The sequence below is a fragment of the Pan paniscus genome, chromosome 2 (assembly GCF_029289425.2).
Source record: "Pan paniscus chromosome 2, NHGRI_mPanPan1-v2.0_pri, whole genome shotgun sequence".
NCBI classification, from domain to species: Eukaryota; Metazoa; Chordata; class Mammalia; order Primates; family Hominidae; genus Pan; species Pan paniscus.
The window spans coordinates 40,027,592-40,049,779 of record NC_085926.1 but is presented as its reverse complement, the minus strand read 5'-3'; the positions used below and the strand labels follow the sequence as shown (position 1 = coordinate 40,049,779).

General features: G+C 41.1%; 1 protein-coding gene across 4 annotated transcripts in view; it reads right to left on the bottom strand.

Annotated features, from left to right (window-relative positions):
- The window catches only part of MYRIP (myosin VIIA and Rab interacting protein), a 448,068-nt gene that overhangs the window by 169,641 nt on the left and 256,239 nt on the right, over positions 1-22,188 (bottom strand). The window contains exon 1 of one of the 4 annotated variants that reach the window (XM_055109698.2): positions 12,384-12,403. The exons of the other annotated variants lie outside the window; for them this stretch is intronic. The gene's annotated coding sequence lies outside the window, so the exon portion shown is untranslated. Of the gene's footprint in view, positions 1-12,383; positions 12,404-22,188 lie in introns of those variants that run through there. 4 annotated transcript variants of the gene reach the window in all.

Genomic DNA, 22,188 nt, shown 5'->3' with positions numbered 1-22,188 from the left:
GATAATCCCAGGATAACAGGTCAGTGGCTAGTACTAGAAGGAAAGGTTTCACTAAGGTGAAGCATCTGGCCAGGAAACCCAAAATGTGGGTCTCACTCTCATAGCCAGACCCTCTTCTACTCTACCCTCTCAGTTAATAGTTGACCCCTTCAGTGGCTCAGCTGGGGATAATCCCAGCAGAACAGGTCAGTGGGCCCGATCAAGGCTCGAATGAAGGCTCCAGAGCCACAAAGGAGTGGTGAACACAGAAGGGGCCTTCGGCTGGCTCAGCTCTTTGATGCGCAGAGGGCTGCTTCCTGCTGAGGGCTGCTGTCTTCCTATGGTAGGTGCCACATGTGCTTGCTTGCCTGGAAGCACACATATGGACCTCCTGAAGTCCACACCCAAGAAACCATGACTGAAAGAAAGAAACGGCATCCTCTGCTTCTTGAAGATCCACCTCTGTTCCACCTGCATGTTGGAGGAGACAGCCTACTTAAGGTTCCACAGCCCACCAAACTACAGTACAACTCAACACTGTATGTCCTCGATACCCATTCAGGAAACATACACCAAGTAGAAGTAGGACACTACTGTTGAGGAAAGGAAGGCACAGAAACACGTGCCGCATAAAATGTCAGCATTTACTACCCTTTTATTTCTGAAAGATATTCTGAAATAGCCCTGGACAGAGAAATGCATAAGCCAGGAGGTTTGTTAGACAATTAGTTAAAAGTGAATGAAGCTGTTCATCTGAGTTAGGGTTTCCTTTCTTAAAACTGAACCCTATGCTGTAATGCTTCCAGCTGACTTGCTCTTAGAGGCTAGTAGCCATCCTTCAGCAGAAATGATGATAGGTAAAAATCTAGCTGGCCAACAAGGAAGGAGGGTTTTTTCAAGGACTTGAGCCTCACACCCCACACCAGATGGTCACTTGTCATATGCAAAGGCAAACTCCCCCACTGCCCCTTCCTTTCCTCTTTTCCCCAACTGTCTTAGGGAGTCCTAATGCTCTCCAATTCCAAGGGCATGGAATGCCTGAACACAATCATACCCTTCACAACTTTGGTGAATCTCAGCACAGAGCACCTGTCCAGCTCCTCACCAGCCAGCACCTGGATCTCTGAGGAATGTGTCACAGGGCTCCGTGATCATCATCATCTTCACAGATGAGGCCCAGAAAGATCAGGGATTTTGTACAAGGTCTCAAAGCTCACCATGCAAGAAAAAATGAACAGAAATAAAACTGAACATGTTGATTATTCTTGATGAAATTTTGAATGCAAGAAGTATTCATGAAGTGTTTTTCAGCATCCAGTAACACCACACTAGATACAATAACTCATAAGAGAGACTTTCCCAAGGTCATAAATAAAAGGATTGAGAGAAGCACTTTTATATTATTAGTAGAGGTATATGCAGTGTAGGGTGTGACTTTGCTTGACCTTTTCCCACTGAAACAGACTCACAGGCTTTTGCATTATCCACATTTACCTTGGCCTAAAGACCCTCTATGTAATTTTGGAGAAGAAAATAGAAATCTATAGAAAATGGTTTTTAAGGAAGCAAATGCAATTCTGCATGAACAATCCATTGCCAAGGCCATTAAAATATAATAAGACAGCAATATCCAACAGAGAGAGGCCATTCCCTTGGAACAAACATATAAAAGCTTTATGATAATATTTCCGTAAACCTCAGAAAACCATTCTATAAAGTCTCATGTCTCCTTTTTGCCTTTGTTTGTTTTTGGCTCTTACTTGAGTTAATTTTTTTAAGTCTCAGTCAAATCCAATAAAGACTTCTAGCATTTAGGCACAGCCTATCTAGGACTCCAGTTCCACTGCTATGTTACTACTCTCCAGTCTCATGCCTGGAAGAACCTGCATGGAAAGCCACCAAGCTTAAAGATGGCTTCAAGGGTTGTAAATGAAAAAGGATGATGTTCTAACAGCCTCTGTAAGCATCAATTTCTTCAGGTACAAAATTGAAATAATGGCTCCACACACCTCATGGATAGTTGAAAGTTTAAAATAACACAATGCAAGCATAAATGCTTCTTAAACTTAAGTGCTTAGTAAGGAAAGACTGAATACTTCTTAATAACTAAGAGTCCAGTTTTGGATTAAGTTGGCAGTCAGATGCCTACTTTCCCCATCCAACCCTTTCTCCTGTCACCTACTGTCTCCTGTCACCACAGAAGAGTAGTCATATAGCAGTAAAACTGGAGTCCTAGATGTGCTGTACACCAGAGGGATCCCAGGCCCTCACATCCATGCATCATCCGCCCTGTAAGCTGCTACTTTCTGGGGCCGCCTCCCTGGGAATGACACCAGCATCTACGCAGGTGCCCAAGCTGCAATCACTGCTGACTCCTCCCTCCCCCACACCCTCTGCATGCCTAGATCTCTCTCTATCTGTGTCTTACCATTCCTCTGGTTACCACCAAGGCCAAGTCCTCATCCCCTGCCATGGATCACTACAGTGGCCTCCTTCCTGACTTCCTGCCTCCAGCCAGCAGCCAGAGCCATTGTCTTAAAAACATGAATCTGAGCATGCCAGCCTCTGCCAAAAATACCTAATGGCTGTCCTCTGTTCTCAAGATAATCCTACTCCCTACCAGGGCTGAGAAAGCCCTTTGGGGGCTGGGCCCTGCACTTCTTCCCAGCCACAGGCTCCAGCCACAGAGATGGGCTCTGGTTTCCTGGCCCACATACCTAAGGGCCTCTGCACTGCCTGCTGGGTGACCTCCCAGCACCAGCACTAGCTCTGTAGGGTTGGGGCTGATGGTTTTCTGTCTCCCATACTAGACTCTGAGGTCCTGAAGGGCAGGAGCCTCATCTATTCAGGTCTGTGTCTTTAACTCAAGCATGGTACCTGGCACAGAGCAGGCACTGGGCCAATATCAGCTGGATGAATGAATAAAAGCTGATTAACATTCAGGGTATATTAGGGTAACAATTCCTGGTTTTCCAGTAATGGAGAGATCCACAACTCTGTCCCTCATAGTTGTATTGACTGATCCTTCAGCTTATGTTCTTAGCTCCAGTCCTGCTCTAGGTTCTGAGCCAGTTCTGACTAAAATAAGGAGTGCAGGTTCCCAAGAACCACAACCATCTGAACAACTGAGAAAAAAATTCTGAGGTTTGGAGACTAGTAAAGACTGATGAGTTCCAACATCTGTCCCCCCTCCCCTCCTACCCCTACTTGCTGCCAATCAAAGCAGGTGCCAAAAGCCTTGGGGACCCCTGCTGTCTTCCCACAGCATCACTGCTTATTGGCTCCCAGTCAACCAGCCCTTGGCCTGGGTCTTGTTCTTCATGGTTGCCCACCTTTTTCTGCACAGAGCCTGGAGCTTCTGCCAGCCTCCTTCCTGGTGACTGGGTCTTGCTCCCTCTCCTTTTTATAGCATAGGGTCTCCTGTCTGTCCCCACTTACAAACACAAGACAATGGTGTAGTGAGGCACAGGCATCTTTGTGCCCCAGCAGTGGCAGCCCTACCTGCCAGCTGGTCACAGAAAAAGTGATAATCCCTAGTGCAGTCTCCAATCTGAATCTTCCTGTTGTTTCTTGGAAACACCCTGCTCCACCCCGCTCCACCCAGTCACTGGTATGCTGAAGCAGACTCGTTCTGGATCCAGAGAGCTCTCTGTGTGCATTTTTTCCCAACTCTGCATTCAGTGATGACATGTTGGTAGCTTAACAATGTACAAGGTAGTAGTATTTACATAGTGGAAACTGGCAAACACTACAAATCAAAGCTTTCTTTTCCCCTGGAGAACTAGTTAAACATTGGCTACCATGCCACTGATCACAGACTAGCCCTCTTGCTTTGGCTTCTTAACCTATTACATTCACACTAGATAAATGCCCTCTGTAATAGAACTAAAGCCTGGTCTCTCATAACACACTCCCTTCTTGAAGCAGACATTTCAGTTTGTATTCTTTGTTCTGTTGATCTACTTACCCATCTCACTTCCCAGTGATAACAATAACTACAACAACAATAATAATAGGTAACATGTATCAGTGCTTACTCCTGTCCAGGGGCAGGGCTGAGCCCCTTGCATGTGCCTCTCACTGAATTTCATCCACGGCACTATGAGGCTGGGACTGTTACACTCATCTGACTGAGGAGAAAGTGTGGTTTTGGAGCTTTGTCCAAGGGCAGATGGGGCTGGTGTCAGAATCCACACTAACTCAGCCACACTACTTCCTCATGATAGCCACACTGGGTTGCTTGCCCCACTTCTTCTTGGGACCTCTCTCCAAGGGGACAATCATATCTTTGTGCATGTCCAGCAACAGTTGCTGTGGTAATATGTTCATCCATGTAGCAGTGGCATGAGAGGAGTTAACTGATAATGCCTTCTGGCATATTATGAATTCCCCAATCACCCCCAGCATTGTCCTGGTCATAGGGCATGGCGCTGGCTTCCCTTGTTCCTACCCCAGAGCTCTGAATGCCAAGCAGCCTCAGTGCCCACCCCGAGAACCGCTTGCTGCTATGTACTACCTGCTGGAATGTAGGGGGCCATGGCTGTCAAAACCTCTTCTCTGAACCCAGTTCTGGAAATTGGGAGCACCCACCATTCATTAGAGGTTCCCTGAAGTAGGTACTGGGTTACCTTGTTTATTCCTCCCAGCATCTCCCTGAACCAGCATTATCTCTGATGCATAGTGGAACTGGAGGGCAGAAAGTTAGTAAGGGGCTGAGCTAGGATTTAAGCCTGGAATGCCTGCTGATAGGGTTGGTATTCTTTCTGCAACACCAGAGGTCCTGAGTGTGAGGCAGGAGGCAGGTGTCTAAGCAGCCAGGAAAGCCAGCTCACACTGCATGTCCTGGCACCTGGCGAAGAGCAGCAAGGTCTGCCCTGGTGGCTCTCACCTGGACTCCTAGGCTGAGTTACGGCCCCTCCTGTGTTGGAGGAGCCTGCCCAAAGTGCGAAAACCCCTCTATCACAGTCTTCCCATCCCTCCAAAGGAAGCCTCTACAGAGGGAAAAGCAAGTTCATTAAGTATGTTTTCAGGTGGCTGCCAAGAATAACTGAGGTCACTTACAGAATCACATCCATTCCTTCTGGGTAGTTTTGGAACACCCTGGTTTGAGAGGACCTTTCAGACCATGAGAAGTTATTGTCATGGAGTCCGGACTGGGGCTCTGCTGGGAAGATGCAGAACTTTCCAAAAGTTTGTAAGAATTTTCCTAGATTTTGAAAATTCTTTAGCAGTTTCTTCTGCTACTGTTTCTTCTAGTTCTCATTCCTTTGTTTCTCTTTTCCTTGCCTTCCTGTGGCTTAAACATTTTTTGGGATCCCATCCTAATTTATTCACAGGGTTTTTTTTTTTACTGTATTTCTTTATATACTTTCTGTAGCGGTTGCTCTTGGTATTATAACACATATCTGTCCCTTATCACAGTACTGTGTGTACATTTTTCCACTTTGAGTGAAGTATGAAAATCTTATTTTCATTTAGGTTCCTTTGCCTTTCCCACTTTTCCATATGATTGTCTTGAATGTCAGATGGGGTTATAATTTTTGTTTCGGTTACCAAATATGATTTATAAAACTCATGAGGAGAGAGATAGTCTATTTTATGTACCCATATTTTTACTCTTTCCATTGCTGCTGCTTCCTTCCTTCCTTTCTTCTTCCTTCTTGAGGACACTATAAGCTTTTTCGATTCTTTCCTTACCCACTAATTCTTAAGTACTCCCTTGCTGGGGCTGCTCTGCTCCAGGATTCCTTCTTTTACCATTTCCTCCTTGAGGAAGTTCTTTAGCCACTCTTTAAAAATATATCTGCTGGCTGGGTGTAGTGGTTCATGCCTGTAATCCCAGCACTTTGGGAGGCTGAGGCAGGCGGATCACCTGAGGTCAGGAGTTCAAGATCAGCCTTGCTAACATGATGAAACCCCGTCTCTACTAAAAATACAAAAATTAGCTGGGCACGGTGGTGGGTGCCTGTAATCCCAGCTACTTGGGAGGCTGAGGCAGGAGAATCACTTGACCGGGGAGATGGAGGTTGCAGGGGGCCAAGATCGAGCCACTGCACTCCAGCCTGGGTGACAGAGTGAGTCTCCATCTCGAAAAAAGAAAATGAAATATATGTATGTGTGTGTGTGTGAATTATATGTAATTCATAGACATATATTATATATAGATATATAATACATAGACATATATTATATATAGATATATAATACATAGACATATATATAGATATATAATACATAGACATATATTATATATAGATACATAATACATAGACATATATTGTATATAGATATATAATACATAGACATATATTGTATATAGATATATAATACATAGACATATATATAGATATATAATACATAGACATATATAGATAATACATAGACATATATAGATATATAATACATAAACATATATAGATATATAATAGACATATATAGATATATAATACATAGACATATATTATATATAGATATATAATATAGACATATATTATATATAGATATATAATACATAGACATATATTATATATAGATATATAATACATAGACATATATTATATATAGATATATAATACATAGACATATATAGATATATAATACATAGACATATATAATATATAGATATATAATACATAGACATATATTATATATAGATATATAATACATAGACATATATTATATATAGATATATAATACATAGACATATATTATATATAGATATATAATACATAGACATATATAATATATAGATATATAATACATAGACATATATTATATATAGATATATAATACATAGACATATATTATATATAGATATATAATACATAGACATATATTATATATAGATATATAATAGATATATAATACATAGACATATATTATATATAGATATATAATAGATATATAATATATATAATATATATTATATATAGATACATAATAGATATATATTATATATAGATATATAATACATAGATATATATTATATATAGATATATAATACATATATTATATATAGATATATAATACATATATAGATATATAATATATATATTATATAGATATATAATACAATACATATATTATATATAGATATATAATACATATGTATTATATAGATATATAATACATATGTATTATATAGATATATAATACATATATATTATATATTTTATATATATTTATACATTTTACATATATTATATATATATAAAATATTTATGCTAATGACAAACTTTTAGTTTTCCTTCTTCTGAGAATGTCTTTTTTTTTTTTTTTTTTTTTTTTTTGAGATGGAGTCTCAATCTGTCGCCCAGGTTGGAGTGCAGTGGCACGATCTCGGCTCCCTGCAAGTTCCACCTCCCGGGTTCACGCCATTCTCCTGCCTCAGCCTCCTGAGTAGCTGGGACTACAGATGCCTGCCACCACACCCGGCTAATTTTTTGTATTTTTCGTAGAGACGGGGTTTCACTGTGTTAGCCAGGATGGTCTTGATTTCCTGACCTCATGATCCGCCCGCCTTGGCCTCACAAAGTGTTGGGATTACAGGCGTGAGCCACCGCGCCCGGCCAAGAATGTCTTGATTTTCCTTTCCTTCCTGAAGGAATCTTTCCCCAGATAAGGAATTCACAGTTGACCATGCTTTTCTTTCAGCACTTTAAAAATATTGTGCCACTTCCTTCTGGCCTCCATGGTTTGAGATGGAGAACTCTGCTGTCACCCTCATTGATCTTTCCCTGTAAGTAATGCATTGTTTCTATGTGCTTTCAATTTTTTTCTTTAGTTTTTAGAAGTTTAATTATTATTTGTCTTGGCATAGATCTGGATGTATTTGGTTTTCTATGTTGTGTACCAGGTCTGGTATCTAGGGAGTCCAAAAGGCAGAGACTCTTCTCTGATAATTCAGTATTCTTCTTCCCTTTGCCCCTTACCACCTATACTATGCTTTACTATTACTGAAGATGGAAATTAAGATGAAGAGATGGGAAAAAGGAAGAAGGAAGAATAAGGAAGAAAGCAATCTTAGCCACATTGGGCCCTCCAGGACTGTGCTTCTTCCCTTCTGGCCTCCAACACTGACAAATCTACCTTTGTCTAACCAGCTCCCCAATCCTTCAAGAGGAACTATAATGCCACATCTGTCATCCCTACTGTCTGAATGAAGACCCACTCACAGCATTAGACTTTCAGCATTCCCTGACTGGAATCACACAATAATCTGTTTGTTCCTTCTCTAGGCCATGAGCCCCACAGACATAGAATTATGCCTGTTTTGTTCATATCTGACTCCCTAATTCTGGAATACAGTGCACAGCAGCCACTCATTAAATAGGTGTTGAATGAATGACTAAATTCCTGTGAGCTCCCTCATGAGCTAGCAAGAGATTTTGTTTTCTAATCTTGGCTAAACTCAAATGTCCGTTAAATGTAAGATAATGCTCAGCTTCTTTAAATTTGGCTCCCCACTCGAATGATCCAATATTATTCTGGACTATTTTATGGGTAGAAGCCTTGATTTTCATCTGATTTTATCTTATTAAGTGTCTTATTACAGAAGGAGTTATGGGACCATTTCCTGAAATTTATCTGCAAAAGAAATGCAGTTGCCTTCATGAGCATCGAGATGAAAAATGCATCCATTACACATGCCATTTCCTTCATGATTAGGAGGCCCATTTAAAGGAGCCATATCAGGACGGTGAAAAAGTTAGTTTCTGTTTTTGTTTTTGCTCAGCCATTGTAATTAGCAATAAGATTTATGCTTTAAATAATCTGGTAACTAGGCCCTAATGAGAATTATAAAGTTCCTGAGTTCTATGCCTAATGATCACAGGAAAAGCACACAGAACACTAAATGCTAGAGAGATGATTTGTTGATTTCTGGCCCAGAAAATAAATAATCTTGGAGTTCATTATTTTGGGTAATTAAATATAAATTAAGCCATTAATGAAAAACTTTACATGAAAAAGACAGGTGTGTGAAATTTTGAATGTGATCAATTGAATGTAGACTTCTCAGACTGGCAGGGAGCACTGATTTCAGCCATCAGCTCCTGCAATGGTGAGGTTCATAAATGCCAGGCTGATTCCATATCTTGGCTCTTGTGAGTAATGCTGTGATGAACATGAGAGTGCATTTATCTCTTTGATACACTGATTTCAAATTCCTTGGACATAGATCCAGAAGTGGAATTGCTGATCACATGGTAGTTCTATTTTTAGTTTTTTTGAGAAAGCTCCATATAATTTTACATAATGGCTATACTAAATTACATTCTCACCAACAGTGTACAAGGGTTCTCTTTCCTCCACATCCTTGACAACACTTGTTATCTTTTGTCTTTTTGATAATGGCGATTTAGTAGATAAAGAAAATGTGGTATATACACATAATGAATGCTATTCAGCCTTAAAAAAGAAGGGAATTCTGTCATTTGCAACAACATGGATGACCCTGGAGGACATCATGCTAAGGGAAAGAAGTCAGCACAGAAAGACAAATAGTACATGATCTTGCTCATACGTGGAATATAAAACAGTAGAACTCATAATAGCAGACAGTAGAATGGTGGTTAGCAGAGGCTGGGATGGGGGCATGGGGAGATGTTGGTCAAAGGGTACATAGTTTCAGTTAGACAGAGGGAATACATTTTTGAGATCTACTACACAACATGTTGACTATAGCTAATAATATACGTTGTATTTCAAAATTGCTAAGAGAATAAATTCCAAATGTTCTCATCACAAAAAGTGGTATGTGAGGTAATGAATATATTAATTAGTTTCATTTAATTATTTTACATTGTATACATATGTCATAACATCACATTGTTAGGTTGTCATTAAAAGTAATGGCAAAAACCACATAGGATAGGCTATATAGCAGATTAAACACAACTTGACAGAATTAGTAAAACGAAGGACAGATGTAAACAAATTATCCAAAATGCAGTGCAGAGAGCCAAAGTGAAAAAGAAATATATAGCAATTCTGAACTTGTATGTACCTAATAACTTGACCTCAAAATGCATAAAGCATAAACAGACAGTTGCAAAAGGAAAGAGACAAATTATTGTTAGGGTAGATTTTGAAATGCCTTTTTTAGTAATTGATATAACAAGCAGTCAAAAATTGAGCAAGAATATAGAAGATTTGAGCAGCACAATATCAAGCTTGATCTAAAGATCATACATAAGACACTGTACTCAAAAATTCATGAATATATATTCTCCTCAAGCATCTGTGAAATACTTAGGAAAGTTGACCATAACATGGGCAGGTAAGTCTAAATACGTTTCAGAGAAGTGGTATCATACAGGCCACAGTCTCGGAGGACAATGCAATACAGTTTGAAATCAATAGCAAAAAGACAATTAGAAAAACCTCATATTTTGTTAATTTAAAAATGTGTTTTTAGATAACACATAGGTCAAAGAAAAAATCAAACTAGAAAAGAATTGAATGATAAAAAGACTACATCTAGTTACTATGATATATAAAGAAGAATTTAGTGAGAAAAGAAGAAAGACTGAAAATAAATAAGCTAGGTATCCATCATCAGAAATTAGACAAAGAAGAGTAGAAAAAGCCCAAAGAAAGCAGATGGAAGCAAAAAAAAAAAAAAAGAAGTTTGGATAGAAAACAATTATTCAGTAGAGAGAATCTAGCAAGTCAGAAATTGGTTTTTTGAAAAGAGAAAAAGATAACTCTCATCTTAAAAAAGAAAAAAAGAAGGTATAAATACTAACAGGCATGATACTAGAGATGCAGACAGATGCATACACACTTAGAGAATAAGATGATATTATAAATAAGTTTGCAAATTAATTGGAAAGTTAGATAAACAAATTCCTAGAACCTGTTCCTTACTAGAAACCAATTCAAAATAAAATATTATAAATTAAGGAACAACTAGTCTAATTTTATATACACTTTTCTTCTTTTTTTAGAAAACAGGAAAAGAAGGCATAGCGCCTTACTCAATTTATAGGGATAGTGTAACATTAATACCAAAAACTAAAACCTGACCAAGAAGAGAAACAGATTTGAAAATTATAGGTCAATCTCACCTGTGAACATAGGTACAAAAATATTAATAAATATAAGCAGAGTATAAAAACACAATACACAACCAAGCTGGGTTTGTGCCAGGAATGCAAGTTAGTTTAATTTTTAGAAAACTAATTAATATAATTCACCAAGTTAAGGGAGAAGGAAAACTATCCACTCATGTTAAAATCTCTTGGCAATGTGGAAATAAAAAAGAACTTCTTGATTCTGGAAAGGAGCTTTTAAAACTCCCTACAGCCAATCTCACATACACTAGTGAAATTGTAACAGTATTTCCCTTAATATCAGGACCTTTCCAAGGTTGTTAGTGATGACTAACATGTTATTCAGCTTTCACTGGAGATTTTAGCCAGGGCAATAAAACAAGAGAAAGAAAAGAAATGTATAAGGAAGGAAGAAATACAATTGTTTTAATATGGTAAAATTAGTTCCTTAGAAAACCTTGAAAAATCTGTATATAATTAGAATTAATTTTTTAAAAGGAATCACATATGCTTCATAGATAGTCAAAGTTATTTTGTATTGCAATGGAAATATCTTCTCTCATGCAATGCTGTGAACAATGCTATACTTCCAGCTCCCTTGGCTCCAGCCTTCTGAACTTGGCTAACTGGTATGAGTTTATACCACAGTTTAGCCAGCATACATGCATTTTCAGATCCTGTGTTGGTTTTTGCAAAGGCTCTTGGAATGGAATGTTCAAGAATCCCACAAAAAGAATGCACCTAGGGAATGCATGGAACTTCGGCATTCATTGCTTTCTTGTGTACAACCAGGAAAAGTCCTGATTGTTTTAGCACTCGTGTGCTCTGAAAGCTAAATGTACCTACTTTAAGGTTAAGGTCTGGGCTGTCTCTGACAGAGGTGTGAGCTGCCAAGAGGACTCTTTAGTCCAGTGGATTTAATGGCAACTGTCCCTGATGAGGCTGCACTTCCCTAATTCAGCGTAACAACTGTGTAGGTCACAGGCCCACTAGACACTAAAAAGTTAGAAATATAGACCAAAGATGGCTTGTCTGTTAGTGAAAGGGGCCACCTAACTATTAAGATACCACATAGCCCAGTTGCCCAGGATAGCCTTGGTATGGCTATCAGTCCAGTGTAATGAAGGGTGCTCCCTTTTACTCTCAAGTGTCTAAGAAGGCTTAAATGGTAAATCGTGTAATCTTCGAACAGTCAACTTCGAAGTACCACATTTAAAATCCCTTCATCTCTACTGACAACAAGGGAGCATATTTTTCTAGCTTCTCTTTCCTCTTTCTGGGGTTTTCACTGCTAAATTAGGAAATCTAGTCCTTTCCCCTTCTAACATCCATCACGTTACTTGGGCTCACCTCCAGGATTAAGGAGCTCCAAATGATGTGGAAATGAAGTGAAACTGGAGAACGAAGAGGGTCTGGAGGGAGTCGGTTTTGTGGTCTCTGAGCATATTCCACTTTCCAAAAGAACTCCAAATCACGTTTTGACAGGTGGAAGTCCCAGCACTCCCCTGTCTCCTTCAGCAGAACGGGCAGTCTGTGGCATCTCTTAAAATAGGGCTCTTTTCTCCAGAGCACAGCCAATTCTTGGCAGAACAACCTGCCTGCTGCAGCATAAGAAGTGATTTTACAAGTGCTAATCTGGGAGGCTTGGGGGTGAGGAAAGGAGAGGAGACCACTAGTCTCTCTTACCAGCAGTTGAGGAGCCTGCAGGAGGCTCGTCCATATATAAACTTTGGGAGGAAGAGAGTCTTGAATTCAGCAGTGTTTGGGATAGGTACACTCAAATCTCTAAACTGCATTTTAAAATGTGGTACCAAAATCACGATTCCAAAGGGCTCATGGTTTTATCCTCTAATTGAAATGAGAAAGTCATACAATAGTGAGAGGTGACAGCGTGCTGGCAGTCCTCACAGCCCTCGCTCGCTCTAGGCGCCTCCTCTGCCTGGGCTCCCACTTTGGCGGCACTTGAGGAGCCCTTCAGCCCACCGCTGCACTGTGGGAGCCTCTTTCTGGGCTGGCCAAGGCCAGAGCCGGCTGGCAGGGAGGTGTGGAGGGAGAGAGGTGCCAATGCGAACCGGGGCTGCGCACAGCGCCTTCGGGTCAGCTGGAGTTCCGGGTGGGCGTGGGCTTGGCGGGCCGCACTCGGAGCAGCCGGCTGGCCCTGCCGACCCCGGGCAATGAGGGGCTTAGCACCCGGGCCAGCGGCTGCGGAGGGTGTACTGGGTCCCCCAGCAGTGCCAGCCCACCGGCGCTGCGCTAGATTTCTCACCGGGCCTTAGCTGCCTTCCCGTGGGGCAGGGGTCGGGACCTGCAGCCCGCCATGCCTGAGCCTCCCACCCCCTCCATGGGCTCCTGTGCGGCCGACCCTCCCCAGCGAGCGCCACCCCCTGCTCCACGGCGCCCAGTCCCATCGACCACCCAAGGGCTGAGGAGTGCGGGTGCAGGGCGCAGGGCGCGGGACTGGCAGGCAGCTCCACCTGCAGCCCCGGTGTGGGACCCACTGGGTGAAGCCAGCTGGGCTCCTGAGTCTGGTGGAGACGTGGAGAACCTTTATGTCTAGCTCAGGGATTGTAAATACACCAATCAACACCCTGTGTCTAGCTCAGGGTTTGTGAATGCACCAATCCACACTCTGGATCTAGCTACTGTGGTGGGGCCTTGGAGAACCTTTATGTCTACCTCAAGGATTGTAAATACACCAGTTGGCACTCTGTATCTAGCTCAAGGTTTGTAAACACACCAAACAGCACCCTGTGTCTAGCTCAGGGTTTGTGACTGCACCAATCGACACTCTGTATCTAGCTACTCTGGTGGGGCCTTGGAGAACCTTTGTGTCCACACTCTGTATCTAGCTAATCTGGTGGGGATGTGGAGAACCTTTGTGTCTAGCTCAGGGATCGTAAATGCACCAACCAGTGCCCTGTCAAAACAGACCACTCGGCTCTACCAATCAGCAGGATGTGGGTGGGGCCAGATAAGAGAATAAAAGCAGGCTGCCCGAGCCAGCAGTGGCAACTGGCTCGGGTCCCCTTCCACACTGTGGAAGCTTTGTTCTTTCGCTCTTTGCAATAAATCTTGCTACTGCTCACTCTTTGAGTCCACGCTGCTTTTATGAGCTGTAACACTCACCGCGAAGGTCTGCAGCTTCACTCCTGAAGCCAGCGAGACCACGAACCCACCAGAAGGAAAGAAACTCGGAACACATCCGAACATCAGAAGGAACAAACTCCAGACGCGCCACCTTAAGAGCTGTAACACTCACCGCAAGGGTCCGCGGCTTCATTCTTGAAGTCAGTGAGACCGAGAACCCACCAATTCTGGACACAATAGTAGGTGGTAAGCTGTCATATGCAATGAAAAAGGGTTAACTATGTTTCCTTTTTCTAACTTAAAAAATAACATTAGAGTTCTGAAATACAGAAAATTATAAAGAAAAAGGCCATAATCTCTGGTGTTGTAATTTTTTGCGTGGGAGGGTAAGGTAATACTCTCACGTGGTTTATGTCGCAGAGCCTGCCAGCTGACCACCAAAATCCCTTCTACCCCTTTTTTCTAGAAACAGAATTTTAGCCATGTGGCTGCCAGTCCCCCTTTGAGCTAAGCATGAGAGGGTGATTATGCTCTTAGCAATGGAATGGGAGCACATATGATGTGTGCCTGTTTTGGGCCAGGCCCTTTGTACAGAAGGTGGTCCTCCTCCATGCTCTCCTCCCCTTCTCAGAGGCTTAAACCATAGATGGCCTGAGCATCAACAATTAGATGATAAAGCCCTAAGGCACCTGGCTGCACAAGAATCTTCTGGAGTAAATATTAGTGCCTGTGCCCTGGCCCAGTGATTCTGATTTAATTGATATGGTTTGTGGTTGGGCAATGTGATTTTTTTCCAAAGCTCTGCCAAGGATTCTAATATGCAGTCAAATGTAAAAACTATTGCCCCTAGGGGATGGCAGAGCTGTGGCGCCTTGAGTGATTGTATGGAACATATACATAACTGGCCAACCTGGAACACTCTCCTTGGACTTCCCTGAGAAAGATAATTACTTTTCTGTTCTTTAAATCACTACATTTTGGGAGTTTCTTATTTTTATTTTTTGAGACAGGGTCTTGCTCTGGTGTCCAGAGCAACACTGGAAAGCAATAGTGCAATCACAGCTCATTGCACCTCAACCTCCCAGACTCAAGTGATCCTTCCACCTCAGCCTCCCAAGTATCTGGGACTACAGGCATGCACCACTATGCCTGGCTAATTTTTGTATTTTATTTTATTTTTTTAGAGATGAGGTTTTCCCACGTTGGCCAGGCTGGTCTCGAACTCCTGGGCTCAAGTGACCCACCTTCCTTGGCTTCCCAGATTGCTGGGATTACAGGCGTGAGCATGCCCAGCCTTTGGGGTTTCTTTGTCATCACAGATTAGCTTTCCTGACAATACAGTTAGGCAATTCAAGGAATACAGACAAAACTGTAAAATAAAGATGACAAGTCTCTTCCCCTCCACATTTAAGTATTTCTATGCTTTTCCCCCACCCTCCCTATCTCCTCATTCCCTCATTTACTCCACCCCCTTTCTTCTACAGAAGAGACCATACTACACACTGACCTATGTCCTGCATTTGTGCCATTTAATAATAATGTATAATAATTAATATTTACTGAAAGATTATTCGTGATGGCACTGTTCTAAGCATTCTATTAAGTTATTTAAATCTAACAATAGCCCTCTGAGATGGGTACTACTGCACACATTTTACTCAAGAGGATTGAGGCACAGAGAGGCTGAATAACTTGCCTAATATTACACAGCTAGTAAATGGCACAGTTGGGATTTGCACCCAGGAGGTTTGGCTCCAAAGCCATGCTCTCGCCCTTCTCCCATCAGGACAGGTGGATCTACTTCAGTACTTCATGGAATGGATGTCTTAATTTTTAAAACTAGTCCTTGATTAATGAACATTTATATAGTTTCCAGTTTTTCTTAGGCATTAGAAACAATGCTTTAATAAGTACTACTGTACTTATTTGTATCTTTGCCACTCTTTTGCAAGTTGGTCAAGTTTAATGAATATTTAGAATTGGAAAGTATGTGTAAACTGTCCTCTAAAAGTTTGCACCACTTATATTCCCAGTAATTGTGTGATAGATTGCCTGTTTTCCCATATACATGTATCAATACTGGATGTCATTAAACTTAAATGTTTTGTTAATTTTATAGATGAAAAATGATTTTTCATTTTTGTTGTATTACTTCAGTTATAAAATATCTTTTCTTGTGATTTCCTTGCCTGTAACCTACTTATTTCACATGTCCTTTTTCTATTTTAGTATCTTTGTTTTGTATTAACTTTTATAATTTTGAGGAAACTAGCTCTTTGAATTTGTATCATATGCAATGGAAAAGAGTCTTAATTTGCAGTTTTCCTGATAACATATGATGTGAAATATCTTTTCATATGCTTATTTGACATCTACGTATCTTCTTTGGTAAGGTGTTTGTTAAGGTCTTTGCTCTTTTAAATTAGGTTGTTTTCTTATGGTTGAGTTTTAAGAGTTCTTTGTATATTTTGGATAGCTCCTTTATCAGATGTATGTTTTGTAAGTATTTTCTCCCAGTTTGTGGTCTGGTCTTCTCATTCTCTTGAGCTTTTCTGCTTAAATTAATTAATTTCTGCTTTCATCTTTTATGATTTCATTTTTTCTGCTTTCCTTGGGTTTATTTTACTGTTACTTTTTGAAGTTACTAAGTTAGAGGCTTAGTTCACTTTTCGTTCTTCTATTAGTAACATAAATTTAATACTATAAAATTTCCTCAGAGGACAGATTTAGGTGTGCTCTATATTTTAATTTTAATATGTACCATTTAAATTTTCTCTATTTCTTAAAAATTTTGCAAATTCCTTTGTGAGTTTTTCTTTGACATAAGAATGCATAGGTAGGAGTTTCTGTCATGCCTGTAATCCCAGCACTTTGGGAGGCCAAGGTGGGCAGATCTTGAGGTCAGGAGATCGAAACTATCTTGGCTAACACGGTGAAACCCTGTCTCTACTAAAAACACAAAAAATTAGCCAGGTGTGGTGGTGGGCACCTGTAGTCCCAGCTACTTGGGAGGCTGAGGCAGGAGAATGGTGTGAACCCGGGAGGTGGAGCTTGCAGTGAGCCAAGATCGCGCCACTGCACTCCAACCTGGGTGACAGAGCAAGACTCCATCTCAAAAAAAAAAAAAAAAAGTTTCTAAATATTCAAGCAGAAATATTTCAATCTCAAAATGTGCTACAGACTAAACTACTAGTTGCTAAAGGAGTACAAGAATGGAAAGAGTATTGGGTTCTAATTCCAGATTTCTATCAACTACAGTGATTGTCATGCTCTTCTTTGGACCTCAGATCTATACAGGTAGAGAGTAGAATTGAAAGGTCCTTAGTGTTAGAGTAGGCAGATAGCTAGACATAAGCAGTAGGGGGAGCCCCTGGGGTCGAAAGCTCTGGAAAATCTCACGCCTCAGAGACCAACCAAAACATGCTGCTAGATATGAGCAGAGAGGTGGGAAACTACCTATGCAGAAAGGAATGTCCTGAAACGTCCCTTAAGACGCCCAGTAATCACTTACTCTGTAATTAACTTGTCAGAATATAGCTACATGCTAATAAGAAGGGCAAAAGGGAAATTTCTAAGAGATACGCAGAGGCAATAAATACAGATTTGACTGCTAAAGAACCTTCCAGGGATGGTGGTAATGAGCAACACCGTCATTAGGTAGGATTCGTATTGATCACTGAGCCCCGCAGCATGCGCATCAACTGAGAGTAAGGCAGAATCCTACAAACTTCGGCAGGAACTAGGTGGGGACAAAGGTGGAGACTTAAGACAGAATTGGGAAACTAGATAAGCAAAGGCAGAGACTTGAAACAGAGGCAGGAAGAGTCCGACATAATAAAAACCCGCAATGCAGAACTCTTGGGGCTGCTCCCAGCCAGGCCAGCCCACTCTCCCACTCTTCTCTTGGAGTGTACTCTTATTTCCTTAATAAACCTTTTGCTTACTTTACTAATTGGTCTCTTGGTGGAATCCTTTCCTCCAAGAAGACAGGAACACAGAACCCTCATACTTCTGGTAACATTAGGTTCAATCTCAGTTTTTAAAACCTACCAACTCATGTAGTTGTGAGAGTCAGGATAATTTTAGCTTCTCCTTCAATTTGTAACCAGTCAGAATTTTCTCAGTAAAAAGTTCTAATTTCTCTTGTTCGTTCTATCAAAATGCCAAATGAGAAAGCAGGTCCCAGCCCTGGAACTCAAAGTATGAATATTTTTAATATACCATTTTCAAAAATGATGCAACACGTAGATTAAAAGATCATAAAGAATATAGGAGAATGTAATATCATTAATAAACCTTGCCTATGGATGGATGGATATCTATATCTCTATTTATGTCTCTATATCCAACAACTGCACAATATACATTTTTTTTAAAAAAGAACATACCATGTTTACGAGAACTAGCAGTATACTGGACCACAAAGCAAGTCTCAAAACATTTCACAGGATTGAAATAATACAGAAGAGTTCTCTGATATCTATTCAATTAAGTTAGAAATCAATAATATAAATATAACCAAGACATCTCCACATGCTTGGAAAGTTTAAAAACACACTGCTAAATAACCCACAAGTTAAAGAAGAAATCACAAAAGAAATTTGAATATATTTTGAATTGAGTGACAATAAAAATGTTACACATAAAAATATATAGATGTAGTAAAACAGGATTTAGCAAAAACTTACTTTTTAAAATGCAGGCTGGGCGCGGTGGCTCATGCCTGTAATCATAGCACTTTAGGAGGCCAATGTGGTTGGATTGCCTGAGGTCAGCAGTTCGAGACCAGCCTGGGCAGCATGGTGAAACCGCGTCTCTACTAAAATACAAAAAATTAGCTGGGCATGGTGGTGTGAGCCTGTATTCCCAGCTACTCAGGAGGCTGAAACATGAGAATTGCTTGAACTCGGGAGGTAGAGGTTGCAATAAGCCAAGATCATGCCACTGCACTCCAGCCTGGGTGAGAGAGCGAGACTCTGTCTCCAAAAAATAAAAAAATAAAATGCATATAATACAGTAATAAAGGTTAAAACTTAGTGCACTAAGCACCTATCTTGATGCTTGCCCCAGGCAAGCCCTACAGCCTACTTTCTGCATCCGGCCCCTGAGCCACTGAATAAACTGCAGAAAAATCACACAACCAAACTGGGGGGTTTCCCATTAAACAAGCACCACAGACTTTGAATGGCATGCCATTCTGACCAGAGATTCCTTTGTGTTTGTCCAGCAGAGAGTCTGGCCCTAGTTTCTACTCCTAGGTTCAGATTTAGGTGTCCCAACCAGAGAACCGGCCAGCTCCCTCGTGACCCTGCAGGTGCTGTGCCCTGTGAAAGGCAAGAAATGATCTCACCATGCCACACCCCAAAGCAAATAACCAATACATGACCAATAAAATCCTTGTTTCCTGAGACAACTCTTTTATATGTCCTGTCTTCTCAAACTTCCAAACTACCCTCTGTGAGAAAATGAGGCACCAAGTGGGCGTACCTCATCTCTCCACCCCAACCTCCCCAGCATCTGCATCCTGCTCGCAAACCTCTGAAAATACTGGGAACATTCCCTTCCATCAGAAGCCAGGCCCTCACTCCTGCTCTGAGTGAGTCCCAGCTCCTTAGATTCCTAAAAGCCTCACACCTAGAGTTTACCCTTGTGCCCCAATCATCAATTTCTCCCTTTCTACTGAATCATCACACATGTTCTAAAATCACACACAGTAAATAAACTGTCAGCCTCTCCTTGACCCCACAACTGTCCCAGCTTTTACCCCATTCTCTATGGTCAAACTCCTGAGAAGAGCCATCAGGATGGACTGCATTTCCTCATCTCCCATTTTCAGCTCGCCTGTTTTCATTCCTGACCTGCCATCCGTCCCAACCACCAACCAGTGCACCCCATATAATTGTCTGAATCCCCTGATCCAGCCATCTCTCTGATGGCTCACATTCTGACCCCAACCCCAGCAAGATTCTTAGTTTACCCGATGGGCCTAAGGGACTTCTGCATCCAGGAGATTACGGTAGGGAACAAGTCAGGTCAGAACAAGTCAGGGAGATGGCTCCTACTGCAGTTGAGGACATCAAAATGACTCTCTTCCTCCTGTGCTTTCTTCCCTACCACAGATTCTTATGTCAAAAGGCAAATGCATCTTGCTTTGGCTTTGCCTGACATCTTGTGTGACTCACTCCATGTGGGAGGTCTCACCCAGGCATGGGGAGCCATCAGTCTGTTGGTTTGTGCTTTAAGGTATATGGAGCTCACAATAATCCACCACATAGAATGCCCTTGCTGGTGGAAGACACTTTTTAGATGCCCAACATCTCTCAGAAGCTGGACTGCAGAAAATGATATGTAAGGATGTTAAAGGACATGGAGCCTAGATTTCTTGCTCCTGAATCTAGCCTGATCATCAAAAGCAGCAGTCCCCAGTCTTTCTGGTACCAGGGACTGGTTTTATGGAAGACAACTTTTCCATGGACAAGGGTGGTAAGGGGGTGGATGGTTTTGGGATCAGGCATTAGATTCTCATGAGGAGCGCGTACCCTAGATCCCTCGCACACACAATTCACAATAGGGTTTGTGCTCCTATGACAATCTAATGCCATCGCTGATTTGTTAGGAACCAGGCTGGTTCCTAACAGCTTGCAGACCGGTATCAGTCTGGGGGTTGAGGACCCTTAATCAAAAGCACTAGGCTATGATTTGTAATCTCACTGAGGGTAAGAATTATACCTCATTTGCCTTTGTAATCCATGCTCACAGGTGACTTGGTGAACTATTGTTAAATGACTGTATAAATGAACAATGTCAATATAAGCCATGCTTCCTTGGCCTCACTCTCAGGCCTTTTTTAGAGCTCTTGTGGAGTTACGCTTTTTAAGGAGCAGTCCTGTGAAATACTATGAGGCCATTATCAAGGATACAGTCCCCCACATTAATGTTTCCCTGCGAAGAATGAAAGGAAGAAAAATCTTTCAGAATTAAAGTGCCCTGAAATACTTGCTTTGCTTGGAAGTCAGTATGTTCTCTATAAGAATTATGTAATTGATCAAGTATTATGTTCTGTTTTGGGCATTAAGGGACCCAGATATAAATGTGTGGTCCAATGTCTGAAATTGTGTCATTCACAGCAGGGTGCATTTTTGAATTATACTTAGTTTATATTTTTCTACTATTTAAAAATTTATGTCTATGTATCTTTTCATGTTAGTAAAGGTCTTTTGGAAAGATACTGCAAACCACTTTAAGCATAAGCTGGGGTAAAATTTAAATGTTTAAAATGTATTTGGTAAGACAGGGGTCCCCAACCTCCAGGCCATGGACTGGCTCCACAAAAGCTCAGTGGCAGCATTAGATTCTCCTAGGAGCACGGACTGGTTGTGAACTGCATATGGGAGTTTCATTCTGAAACCATCCCTCTCCGCACACCATAAGTGGGAAAACTGTCTTCCACAAAACCCGTCCCTGGTGCCAAAAAGGTCGAGGACCACTGTTGTAATACACAAAAGGCAAACTACTGTATGATTCCACCTATATGAGGTACCTAAAGTAGTCAAATTCAGAGACAGAAAGTAAAGTGATAGTTGCCAGGAGCTGGGGGAGGAAAGTAATAGGGAGTTACTATTTAATGGGCATAGAGCTTCAGTTTGGAATGATGAAAAATTTCTGGAGATGGATAGTGATGGTTGCACAACAACATGAATGTACTTAATGCCACTGAGCTGTACATTTAATAATGGTTAAAATATTAAGTTCTATGTTATGTATATTATATCACACTTTAAAAAGCAAAAAAAAAAAAAAAAAGTATCTTGTGAAATTTGGCCTTGAGGTAGGTTGGATTAGAATCTGTTGTGAATTTTTGTTTTAGATGAAATAAACACATGAAAAGTACCTGAAGAGTCATAGTAAATACAGTGACAGTAAAGATAAAAAGTAGGTGGTGGTGCGTAGCTTCTGTACAACCACTGCCAGGATATGGGGGGAGAAGAGATGTGCAGGTGCATCCCCAAAACATGTGGTGACATGTTTCTCTCCCAAAGGAGTAGTGTTACTGAACCCACTTCTGAGA